This window comes from Malus domestica, chromosome 15, assembly GCF_042453785.1.
Source record: "Malus domestica chromosome 15, GDT2T_hap1".
Taxonomy (NCBI): Eukaryota; Viridiplantae; Streptophyta; class Magnoliopsida; order Rosales; family Rosaceae; genus Malus; species Malus domestica.
The window spans coordinates 31592525-31605854 of NC_091675.1; the positions used below are offsets into that span (position 1 = coordinate 31592525).

The window sequence follows — 13330 nt, forward strand, 5'->3', positions numbered from 1 at the left end:
AGTCTTTAATTGTGCATGCACCTGATTCGATAGAAGGGATACCATCTGGATGGTGGAATGCTTGCTACAAGTCTATTAACTGCACTTTTTATGGAACAATATTAGACATAAACATTAATTACTAGTCTAAACAAGCTTTAAACCTCTAGACTCGGACTGACCATGTGAAATGAATGCTTAGTTGCAGTTTCATGAATGAATCTAAAAAAATAAAAAATAAAAAATAAAATAAAAAATAAAAAATAAAATAAAATAACTGGAAATTCGGCTGAAATCGGAACCTAATGGAACTGAAAACACTTACCTGTTGATGGAGCCTTTGCGGGGTCAAATTAATGATGCTCAAAATTGATCATTTCAATAAGATGAGATGATTAATCTAGCCATTGATCTAATGATATTTTACTTAATTTTCAATACTAATGATGTTTTGAGTTTGAATCACTCAACCCCATTGATAAAATGGTTTAGCACGAGAGATACAAAACAAAAACACTCACAACGATCTTGTTCTTATTTCTAAGACTCTGTCATTTCCAACCTTCGTATCTATGCTTCAAACACCTGGTGTTTCTTATGTTTCTTGTCACAAAAATGTGTTGTTGAATCTAATCAATGAATTTGGCTATATAATATTAATTTGAATCCTTAAAAAGGTTCGAGACTTCTTTCTTAACGACTCTTAACGAATTGATTGCAAATCAATAAAATTATCTATTCATTTTCGATATAGCGACATTACGTGCCATGTAGTGTATGCATATATTAATTTTTAGACTGAGGAATTACTAAACTGTAGTTTTCTAAATAATATATGTATTGAATAGTCTAATCATATGCCTAAATTGGACTAACTTCTAAACTCCAAATAAGTTTGGATTTAAAGTTTAAAGTCTCTCAAGTACCTAGGACACAATACAAATCAAGTTCTCTTGAAAATTAGGTAACATTATTATGAAAAATAAAAATAAAAAAGAGAAACATTAGACCATCTCTAAAGAAAATGTCAAATTATAAGAGTTAAATTATAATTGATGGTTGATATGACAATCTGAAGTCTTATGTCAAATTTTGTACTTCTTCAACTAAATTGTTAAATATTATTTTCTTATTAAAATAGATCTTTGAATGGTTGTAATTATTAAAAAAATGTCGAAACAAAATTTTTATTACTTGAAATGTTAGTGATATAAGGGACCTACCATTAAAACTAATTAAAAATAAATTTGACACTTATGTCAAATTTGACTCCTAAGCACAAAGCCTTGAAATTTAGTCAGCAAATAACACTTCGGTTAGAAAGACTTTTTATGTCAAAAATGCAAAGTGACATTCCACCTAGGATTTTGACATCTCGTTGGGAGATGCTCTTGGGTATCATCTTGACATGGTTTATTGGTCTTAGCCTGTACTAGCCTAGCTAACTTGATTATCTATTTTTTTTAATCTCAAATTACCGTTTATAAGATAATAAATAAGTCTATTACGTAGTTCTGACTCATACGACTTGATATGAAAACGGCTTAGTTTTTAGTTTTGTTTTTAGGTCGACTCTAATCTGTTTATATTTGGTATAAACCAACTAATTTGGTGTGAATTTAAATCATAGTATCTTAACATGACATTGTCAAAACTTGTTAACCAAAAGCTTTGCCATATCTTTAAGGAAATTACAACGATGATCTCTGAAATATCACTTAATTGGAGGTAGGGTCCCTATACTAAGATTCTAGTGATTAAAATTCAGAAATCAAATCTAATAAATTTTTAATTTAATGACCATTGCTCAAATTAAGTCATAACTTAAAAAGAGAATTTTTATAAATTCCTCTCATACCTTTGACCAACAAGCCGTTGCTTGACCACTAAAGAAAATAAAGAAAATGAGGAAACGAAAATAGAATGAAGGGATACATCATCATACATGAGAATTTGGATGTATCGAAAAAGTCCGAGATACCCAATCATATCAAATAATAACATTTGGCATTCCGTGTGGGGCCATTCAGCTTGGTTCTCAAGTCCCACTTCACAGTTCACACTTCTCACTTCTCACTCCCACACTATTTTACGGGTGGGTTTGAAAAATAAAAAAATTGAAAAAAAACTTGAACCGAAATTGAAGAAATCGAAACTGAATGAAATTTATTGGTTCGATTTTAATTGTATTAGTTTAGATATCGAATCAAACCAAATCAAATTGAAATTATAAAAACGACGCTTTCAAACCAGACCTAACCTTATTTACTTTTATAATTAAAATCAACGACGAATTAAGAACAGCAACGAGCACATGAGCTAGGAGGACACAACAAGTGTAAAAGAATTATTGAAAATTTGCATCGTACAAAGGGGCTAGTAGGCTTAGAAATTTCCGGGAAAGCGCTAGGGATCCAACAACTTCACAATTTGGCAGGTATTAAATGGACCATTCATTGTTTATGCACTATTCCTAATTATTCACAATTTGAAAGAATGAATAATGTTAATGCTAGGGATACCATACCACATTTTATAAATAGTTTTTAAACTCTCTTTCACATATAGCGAGTGTGCTAGCGACTGACCCAACGGTGGTTGCTAGCATTGCTCTCTTATATTTGTTCAGGTGTTGACATGGGGTAAATAAGTCATTTTCTTGTTTTCAATTGGTAAATTACATTGCAGATGTTGTAACAGTAACACAAATGTTATGTATGCCAGGCATACACAAAACTTCCTCTACCCAATGATTAGAAATCAAAATAAAAATCTTGTGTGGTAGGTAGGATACGAGGATGTCAACGGTTACGTTGTGGTGTGGTCCATAAAGTATGTGACAACGAAATTCTCTTACCATACGAAATAAATATTTCCAATTTTTTCTTACTCTGAAGAAGAACACCAAGTACACAATAAAAATGAAAAGACTCGTTAGTGTACACCGCGACGACCTATAGCAAGACATTTTTATCATCCCTTTCAAAAATTAATCTCCTATATTGATTTAGGCTCTTCAGACAGAATTGTGTGTTGTACATTTAGAACTTACACATTTACAACCTTGTAAGCACATTGCAAACCGAATGAAATCAACATACAACTCAGACTCAAAGTTTGACAAAATTATTTTGCATGTCAAATTTCGTTATCGGAACTCTGTGCTTGCGTTGTCTCCTTAATTGTGCCACTGGCCAACCCTTCTTCTTCAATGGAAATGAAATCAGATGAGGTCATCTTCTACGTTCGGTACACACTCACACAAAAAACCGTATCTGATGATAGTATTTATCCGTTTTACATACGTCCAACACCTTTCAGAATGTACTTCCTCCATCTATCCTGGCGGCGACAAGTCTTTTTTTTCAATGAGTTCCCACGAGGTCTTTTGCATTTCTGATGCAAATATGTCATCCAGGTTCTGCCATTTTAACAACAACGGTTAGCAATTTAGCACAAGTCTATACAGTTATTACTACAAATGCTAATTCGCATATTAAACAATTTATCTGGTTAACACCAAATCACATGCAAGAACATGTAGAAAGTTCAATGGAAGAAGTGCAACTTACAAGTTCAACGGATGAAGAGCAGCTTACAGAAAATGCGACGCGCAAGTCTTTCTACTCCTCTTTTTAATCTTCCAAGATATGCATTACATCCTACAGGAATCCAATTGGAAAGAGAACTAAATTTTACATGCTAATTCAAGAGAGAGATGTTGTATCTTGTATGGTAAAAGTTAAGAGCTTAATTTACCTGCTCCATCCGGTCTCAGAACTCTCGGCAGAGCTCTACAAACACGGTAGGATCAATAACAGTGTGGAGATGATCAATCATCTCTCACAAAATAACCTCCAAAGGCTGCATTCTACTTCGAACAACTGATTCCTCTGCCTTTGATTGTCGAATAATGTTCTTCAGCCTTGTTTTGTTATGAACCCTAGTCTGTATTTACAAGGAAATAGAAGAAAAGTCATAAACTCGTAAAATTTTGTAGTTAAAAGATAGTTCGACAACATTCAACATTGATACACAGTTCAAACTGAAAAATTCAGTACTCGCATTCTCATAAAGCTTCTCTACAATCGTTAGTCGGTAGGTTTTTTTTTTTTTTTTTTTTTGGTAAAGTAAGGAATCTTACCTAGAATAGTTTGAATGTGAAATAAAGTATTACTAATGGTGATGTAAAGGTGATTCCTTCTTATCTTGTGTAAGTAATAGACAAAGTAAGAAGATGTTGTGAAGGAAGTGTCAAATATGAAACTAATAAACTAATATATACATCAAAATATGACAGGACAAGCAATCTAAAATAACAGACCGTGAGGAAATTCCACTAATATCAAAATGGAGATTACAAATAGAGATCAACTTTTAAATCCAAAATCCCACATACACCCAATAACTCTCACTCAAACAAAGAACAAATAGAGAATAAGGTACAAACCAACTTTACTCTTCCAAAAGCTACAAAAGTAGCACCAATAATAGGTGATGTTCAAAAGCCTCAAGAGTAGCAACGCTCTAATGAAGCTATCGGCAAGCTTCTGTTTTCTCTCCAATCTGCTGCTGCACGAACCAAAAGGCATGAATTGCCTTATGGAAGGCTGGTGCCTTTTAATCAAACCCTAGCTACCATGTGGCTTTCAATTGGGTAACAAAAGGCCAAACCAATTTGGGCTGCTGGCCTTACAATTGACAAAGGCCCAAATTAATTGAGCCACAAAATCAACAATCTCCACCTTAACGAAATTCACATAGCATCACAAAGAGTTGAATCAACAATCACTATAAGCATCCAAAGTATGAACTAGAGACGGAAGCTAAATCAAATTCCCCATCCTCTCGGTGCTCAGAACAATCTCCACCTCAACTCAAATTGATCAAAGCCAACAAAATAGAGCATTTCTCCACCATCTCCTCCAAATTTGCAAACCATAAGTGCCTTGATCAAAACAAAAGTGATTCAAATGAAGAAACTGAATTTCCTTAGTATCACCAACAAAAATCAAGCAAATCATATCAAAGTTGGACACACAATGAACTCCACCTGCTCACAAATACCATGGTCTGAAACTACACCAATAGACTCATTCACATAGCATGGCACATTCTCCAAGTAAAAAATGATTACAAATTTGGCAACAAGGTCTAACATACCACATACAAAACCTTTCACCCAAATTCATATCTTAGGAATACCAATATTATGCCCTCCACTCAAGTTTACCATCATCACATGAGCACCAACATGACAACCAAATATTTCAAATTCAAATAATCAACGGGAGATCCAAAACCATACCTCAACTGGAGTCTTCAAGAAAGCTTATTGCAGATGATGGAGACCAACAAACCAAATAGCAGTGGCAAACAAATCCAATCAAATGCCCATAGACCAAAGTTAGAAAGCATATAACTTGCCTTCTACAAGACGGTTTCACATAAATGTTCTGCAATGCACGGGGTATATCCAAAATAGTGTGGTGTCTCACCCCCAAACTTTGCAGAACTTAACAAATGGGCCCTCACTGAATACAACTCTACCAAAAAGCAAAACCATACCAATAAAGATCCTAGTTAGAGTTCAGTTCATACTTGAGATTTTTGCCTGTGGCATATCCATCGCGGATGCAAGAACTACGAGACATCAACTGGCTTTCGATCTGAGGCCACATGACATCAGGCATCATCTTCATGGAATTTAAAAGAATTCCTAACCGAAAGATGATACATAGTAGTGACGAGAATTAAAAAGAAAGATCAAAGTTCCATTTTGGGACCGAATAGGTGCTAACGCTTTGTCTGGATAATTTTTGGACATATTTGAAGCCTGGTATTTGGCGGGGGTGGGTCGTTGAATAACCACACCCACATCTGGAAGCATCATTAAGAAATCTGAAAGTTGATAGTTCTTGAAGTCTAGTTGCAAATTTTATCTTGGACTTGGTAGTTATGATTTATTATCAAGCAGCGAGAATTTACGATAATGTCACAACTGTCACTTTCTCCAATAATGACAAATATTACAAGGATGCTAAACATAACATAAAGAAGAGAAAAAAAAATATCATGTCATTATAAAGGAGATTCAGACAATGAGTGTCTGCAATGACAAAACTTATGCTTGCAACCCATTAAGAATTAGATTATGACCGTAGACATAAATAAAATATGTTGAAGGAATCGTGGTTATAATCATGATAGTGCTAATGATTGAGTGTGTTGCACGATGTTTAGTTCCTCTAAATTGACACTTTGAGCTCAATAACTGGTGTTAGTTCTAATATTTCTTGTTTTTCAATATTTGTATACATGACAATGGATGTATGATAACAACAGTAGTCTCTAACAAATACTTTATTGGACCTTTGTATTTAGGGGTGTGATATTGTTTGGACCCGATTTTATACTATCGGCCCGAGCAATCGAGACCGTTGAATAACAAAATGATTGAAATGATTTTCAATTATTATTGAGAAATAATATTGTGATTTTAATCATGATACTATCTCTTAGTAATATATTAAATTATTTATACCTAACATTAGTCGATCCAATTGATTTGGGATAAAGGAGGATAAGGACTGAATTCGTATTCCATAGCCAAAAACCATGAATGCAGGTTGTTTGGATAATAGAGGGATTTGTTGATCATCATCGGGATAGGATAAAGCTACCTACAAGTGGGATTTGATAAAAAAGATTGGTGATGATTATGACCAAGTAGTAATCCTGATGCTGCATACATTCCAAGTGGTGCACGTGAGTTGGAGATAAAAGGATTGGATTCAAGCATGTACGTAGGGAATTAGGAGACTATTTTCCATGCAATTCATGCATGTAGAATCTTACATCATCTGGTGAATGGGTGATAAGATATGGCGCGTGGTGCCTAGGAATTTGAAGTTGGCTACTGTTGGTACCATATATATTGAGCCTCAGACTTTGACACATTGGGCCTCAACATTTGGGCCTCACCACCTAGCCCATAATTATGTAAAAGGAGGAGCCCCTTATTCTATAAAAGGGGACTTTTCCCCCCTCACAAATCGAACTCGGTGAACCCAACAGAGGGCAATACCCTCACAAACACAACAACACTCTTTTTCTCTGGGGGGACTCCCCATCACCTTTGTAATCCATACATACAGTTAGAGAGAAATACAATCAACATCAATGTGGACGTAGCCCAAACATTGGGGTGAACCACGATACATCTTTGTGTTCTTGGGCGTTTGCATGCTTAACGGTCGGATTTACGTTGTTCCAAGACCTTCCGGTTTTGTGCATCAACATTTGGCGCCATCTGTGAGAACGACACTTATTCCCACTCTCTTCAGCTTTGCCAAGCTGGTTTCCACCATTCATACACTCTCTTTTGACCAGGCATCCCTCTCTAACATGGGGAGCGAAGGAAGCCACAACACACAGAATGACACCCCTCTTGCACCTAGTGCGAAGCAACGAAAGAATGAAGGAAAGAGGGTTGCTCTTCAAGCTAAAGTCGATAAGCTAGAAGCTCATAACAACAAGATAGCAATGAAGAATGAGGTCCTCCAGAAGCAGTATGAGAAGCTCTTTGAGGCGCTTCACGAAACTAGGCGTACTCAAACACGCGAGCTCGTTGCCCCTGTAGACATCAACCATCATCTGGGTGCCCCCCAACACAGAGGGTCACCTCCCTTTGACATGGGTATCCCTGATGAGGAGCGAGCTAATTATCAAAACATTGATCAACATGAGACTTCTCTCAACCCAGATGCTTCGACCCGAAGTAAAAGAAGTGGAGGAAGACACCTCCTTGCAGAAGGGTTGGAAGGATCGAAAGTTGTTTATCGTGACTGTTGAGACTTCTTAAAGCAACGTCGAGAGAATCCCCTCCACATATGCTTGAAGATCAATGACCCAAGGGTTTCTGAAAGACTCGGTCCCCTCCCACGACCTAGGCCAGCTGCCAATCTAGGGAAGGAACGACAGGTCCTAGAGGAACATGAAGGTACGGGGGACTCTGAGGTATTCCGATAGACTCGCCCTAGAAGTCAGTACAACGAGTACAAGAAAAAACCACACGCCTTTGCTCAAACTTTCCTCCTTCCAAGAGGCGATGAAGACTTACGAAAGAAAATTCCAGTGGTACATGACTCCACTCAGGACCTCCTTGTCCTATAGCTCTTTGAGGAAGTAAACAAGTTGAAGGCCGAACGTCAGGCTGAAATACCTGACTGGAACCAACCCAGGTCTGGCCCTCTCACAGGAATGATCATCGACACCCCCTTCAAGCGAAGATAAAATAAAAGCTTGGTTTACAACTCTATATTGGAAGGGAGGACCCAATTGAACACCTTAACCTCTTTGAGTCTACCATGGCATATCGGATGCACACCGATGAAGAGCGATATCTTCTCTTCCCCTCCACCTTCTCTGGCGGAGCTCTAAACTGATGACTTGTACATTATTTGCCAAAAACTGGACGAGTCACTACGAGAGTATGCCGGTCGCTTCAGCCATGAGTATTCTCGCTGTGCTAAGGCAGATGACAAGACCACCCTCAAGGCCTTCACGGCAGGCCTACGTGATTGTTTTTTCAAGTACATGATCAATGCCAACACTTGGAAGACTTACTATGAGGTGATGGCACAGGCTTACAACCACATCTTCGCCGAAGCAAGGACATACCAAGGGAACCCCCATATGGTTAACCCCTATCAACAAATGGGAAGTGGAAGTCAAGTTCTACCAAATGATGAGATATTGGCCATTCAAACACCCATTGCATCATCTCCTGCCTCATTTAGCTGCTTGCTAAGTCACCAAACGTATCTGTCTCTTAGTAAGAGGAATGATTTTTACTCTCAGCAAGCCCATTACAACAAGAGGGATAAAAGTTCATATCAAGACAACCAGGGGTGAATGTACCGTCGACTATTATGACTATGGGGCCAAGCCTCACTCTTTCAAAGTGGAGGACTAGGTACTGAAGGAAATGCTATTATAAGAAAGCATACACATTACAAATGTTTTGACTCTCAACCGCTTGAGATCTTTTGTCACACAAGCCATTCGGCAAATATTTAAAGAAGAGGGAATTCAGACAACTTCTTCTGAGTCTTTTGCGTTCCTCGCACTGGAACACTTGGTCTACGCTAACCTACCCTATACTCCAACTCAGAGCTTCAACATGCGTACTTTGACACAAAGTATGTGATACTAAGTGTTACAACCAACACGGTTCACACATCAAAAGCATGGATCCCTTCATGCATAGCAAAACATTCATAAGCATCACTCATATCAATCAACATAAACATTATACATTCTAACACATTCATACGTAAACATCATACATTCCAACACATTCATACATAAACATCATACATTCCAACACATCCATACATAAGCCAACTATGCTTCGAAAGGGTTCAACACACTTTGTGTCTTCGACACTTGCTATAATGTGCCTCGACACCTTGCCCTTATTCTCACCAACCAGGTGATGAAATGTGAAGAAGGAACTCATCTTCATGCCACCAACCAGGTGATGAAATGTACAACCCGTACTCTAATATCATTTGGCAACTTGCCACTCATGCCACCAACTAGGTGAAGAAGGAACTCATTTTCATGCCACCAACCAGGTGATGAAATATACAACCCGTACTCTTCTTCATGCCACCAACCAGGTGATGAAATGTACAACCCTTACTCTAATATCATTTGGCAACTTGCCACTCATGCCACCAACCAGGTGAAGAAGGAACTCATCTTCGTGCCACTAACTATGTGATGAAATGTACAACCCGCACTCTCATTCATGCCACCAACCAGGTGATGAAATGTACAACTGAAGGAAAAATTTTGTCCTAGCTAAGAACATGTGAGAACATTTGAACACATAGGCAAACTATTAACATATTAAAGTAGGCATGCATTCAAAAACAATTCTAAAACCCATGACTTTCAAAGCCTAGTGAATGGTGAACCAAGAGACTCTTCAACAACATAAAAGAGAATGAAGGATTTAGAGATTCATTACCCTTGAAGCTCATCCTTGTTTACACAAGGGATTCACCCAAGTGGAGGGCCTTCAAGTCACCTCCTAGCTCCTTAGATCTTCCTTGTGATTTTCTTCCTTTTGATGATCCTTTGCTCCTTGAGGATATGAGGAAAGGATCTCCAAGAACGCCAAAGATTTGGTGTCTCTAAGTCTCCACACCAAGGATGAGGTGTGAAGATGAAATGGATGACTTAGAGAAGAAAAGATTGCTAGTTATCTCTTCCCTAAGTGACAGGCCTCTTTTAGAGAAAAAGAGAGAAAATGTTTCTCATCTTTGTCTCAAGAAAACCCTAATAAGGTAAAAGCTATAAAGATGCTTTTATATCTCCTTTCTTAGGTAAGTGGCAAACTTGCAATTAAGCAAAACTTCCCACTTCCCTCACTATGGCCGGCCATCTTAAGTGATTGGGCTATTTACCCATATTTGTTTTAGTTGTCATACAACTTAAACATAATGGACCTAGTGGACCAAACCCTTTTGGACCCCGAAGCCCAAAACTAACTTAAAAGCCCAATACGAACCTTTCGTATAATTAATCAACTAATTAATTAACCTTGACCATTTTCAATTAAACCATTTAATTGCTTATCCATTTCATTTATATTTCTTCACTTTCATCCTTACTCGGTGTACGATCCATTATGTTCCAATTAGCGAGGCAGTGGGCGATTGTTACTCTTAACAATCGATTGTGAATTGAAACTTCATTTCAATTCTCCCTTTGATTAAGATTAGTGTTTGCTAATCTTCAAGGCTTCCACAAACCATGAGTAACACCTAGCAACATGTCATGGTTACCCAAGCTAATTAGAATTGGTTGGAGAACCTATCCAGTTACAATTACAATGCAATACGGTCTTTCTCTAATACAATACTCTTAATCACATTGTTTGAGTGATAGTTTGTTTCATGTCTACTATCCAATGTAATACTTCTCTATATGATTCAATTGAATATGATTTGGAACATACTTCCTAAGTCATATTCGTATGCTTTGGCCAAAGACTCCCGAATCATATCTTAGAGTATTCTCCTTCCACCATGGAAGGTTAAAGATCCCTTGTTGTGAATTCATATGCCTATATGACTAGATAGCTTGACCCCAACAATGCCGTGGACACTCTCGATGGAATGCCTTTGACATGATCAAAGATCAAGGACCTAACCATTAAACATCTATGATGCCTCAGGTCAAAGGATTACTTTGCATATTGCAACTAACGAGTTCTTACATGACATGTATGTTCGAACTCACTTTTGATCGTTGTTCAGTGTACTCGATTACTCTTTCGAGCACCTATGTGTTTCTCTTAGTGTCCAACACTAAATGACTTGAGACTAGTCATACTCACGCTTGAGTTGACATAACACATACTAACCTTAGCGGATTGTCAATGCCCAATTGGCAATCCTATGGCTAGGAACGTTTTAGGAATGAACATAAGAGAAAGGTCTCGTTAATCTAACTTACTTAGATTACTTCTCTCAGATTAAATACTTTCCTTGGATTCCCTTATTGCTTAAACACATGATACAATAAATAGTGATTAACAATAAGCTTTGCCCTTCATTAAACATATAATAGTTTAATACAATAAGTATTCCAAAAGCTATTACATCAAATGAGTGGCTTTGTGGGCATACTTCCAACAATCTCCCACTTGCACTCAAAGCCACCTTCCCATGTATCTAATACCCATCTTTTCCATATGGCGGTCAAGTTGGATTTGAGACATTGGCTTTGTCAGTAGATCTGCTACGTTATCGGCTGAGGCAACCTTAAGGATGTTGACTTTCCCCTCGACAGCATATCTTCTAATGACATTAAAGCGCCTGTCAAAATGCTTGTTCTTTGGATGAGCCCTGGGTTCCTTGGCTTGAGCTATCGCCCCACTATTATCACAGTACAAAGTTACTAGTGATGTAATGGTTGGAACCACTCCAAGTTCAATTATGAACTTCTTCATCCAGAACGCTTCTTTACCGGCTTCAGCTGCAGCGACATATTCTGCCTCTGTCATGGAATCAGCAATTACATCTTGTTTCTTGCTTTTCCAACTAACAGCCCCACCATTTAGAGTGAATACATATCCGGAGTTGGAACTTCTATCATCGACGTCAGATTGGAAATCTGCTTCTGTATAGGGTTCCACTCGCAACTCTGTCGCTCTTCCATAAATGAGGAACATGTCCTTAGTTATTCTTAAGTACTTAAGGACCGTCTTGACAGCTGCCCAGTGTTCTGATCGTGGGTTAGATTGATATCGACTAGTAATGTTCACGGCATATGCGATATCAGGCCTTGTGCATATCATGGCATACATGAGACTTCCTATGGCGGAAGCATAAGGAATAGCACTCATCTGCCGTATCTCTTCAGGAGTCTTAGGTCCCATGGACTTAGAAAGATGAATTCCATGTCTTATAGGAAGAAAACCTTTCTTAGACTGTTCCATCTGGAACCTATTTAGCACATTATCTATGTATATAGATTGGGATAATCCAATTAATTTTCTGGATCTATCTTGAAGGAAATTTTGTGAAAAACATGTTTATTTGAGCAACATCTATATAGCATGCATTTAACATTTAAAGGCGGAATCATGCTTGCATGCACTCAAAAACAAAACATCAACCATGAAATTCAAAGCCTAGTAGATTGGTGAACCAAGACTCAACTCAAAACAAAGTGAGTTGAGAAATTTATACCTTTGTTGATTCATTTTTGCATAAGCAAAGGATAATCACCCAAGAGATAGGGCATTCATTCCTTGCTTCTTAGCTCCATGGATTTGGATGGAAGAATTGGTTTCTCCATGTTCTCAAAGTTGAGAACCTCTAAGTCTCTACACCAAGGATGGATTGATGAAGAAATGAGTGACCTAGAGGAAGTAAGATTGCTAGCTATGTTCCTCTAGGGTGGCCGGCCTCTTAGAGAGAAAAGAGAGCTTTGTGTTCTCATCTTTTCTCCAAAAGAAACCCTAAATGAATTTTGGCTATAAAGTCATATTTATACCTTCCTTCATTGGAGTGGCAAACTTGTAATTAAAGCAAGTTCACTACCCTCCTCTAAATGGCCGGCCTTAAGGGTTTATTGGGCTTTCAAGCCCTTTGTTTATTCAAGTTGTCATACAACTTGAGTTAATGGGCTTGACATTCAAATCCCATTGGGCCTTGCGGCCTAAAACTAACCCTAGGTCTATAACGAACTTATTCGTTTAATTAATTAACATATTAATTAATTCTAGCCATAAATAAATAATTAAACCATTTAATTATCCTTACTCATC

At 37.6% G+C, this 13330-nt stretch overlaps 1 long non-coding RNA gene across 2 annotated transcripts; it reads right to left on the minus strand.

Annotated features, from left to right (window-relative positions):
• Positions 1-2838: 2838 nt before the first annotated feature.
• On the minus strand, positions 2839-4571 carry LOC103449340 (uncharacterized). 2 transcript variants are annotated; one of them, XR_011576509.1, is made up of 4 exons: positions 4430-4571; positions 3739-3927; positions 3552-3641; positions 2852-3400 (listed from the first exon to the last, which is right to left on the minus strand). It is a non-coding gene; the product is annotated as an uncharacterized lncRNA (long non-coding RNA). The 2 variants fall into 2 exon arrangements; XR_001791707.3 differs by lacking the exon at positions 4430-4571 and having other exon boundaries at positions 2839-3400; positions 3739-4035.
• Positions 4572-13330: the final 8759 nt, after the last annotated feature.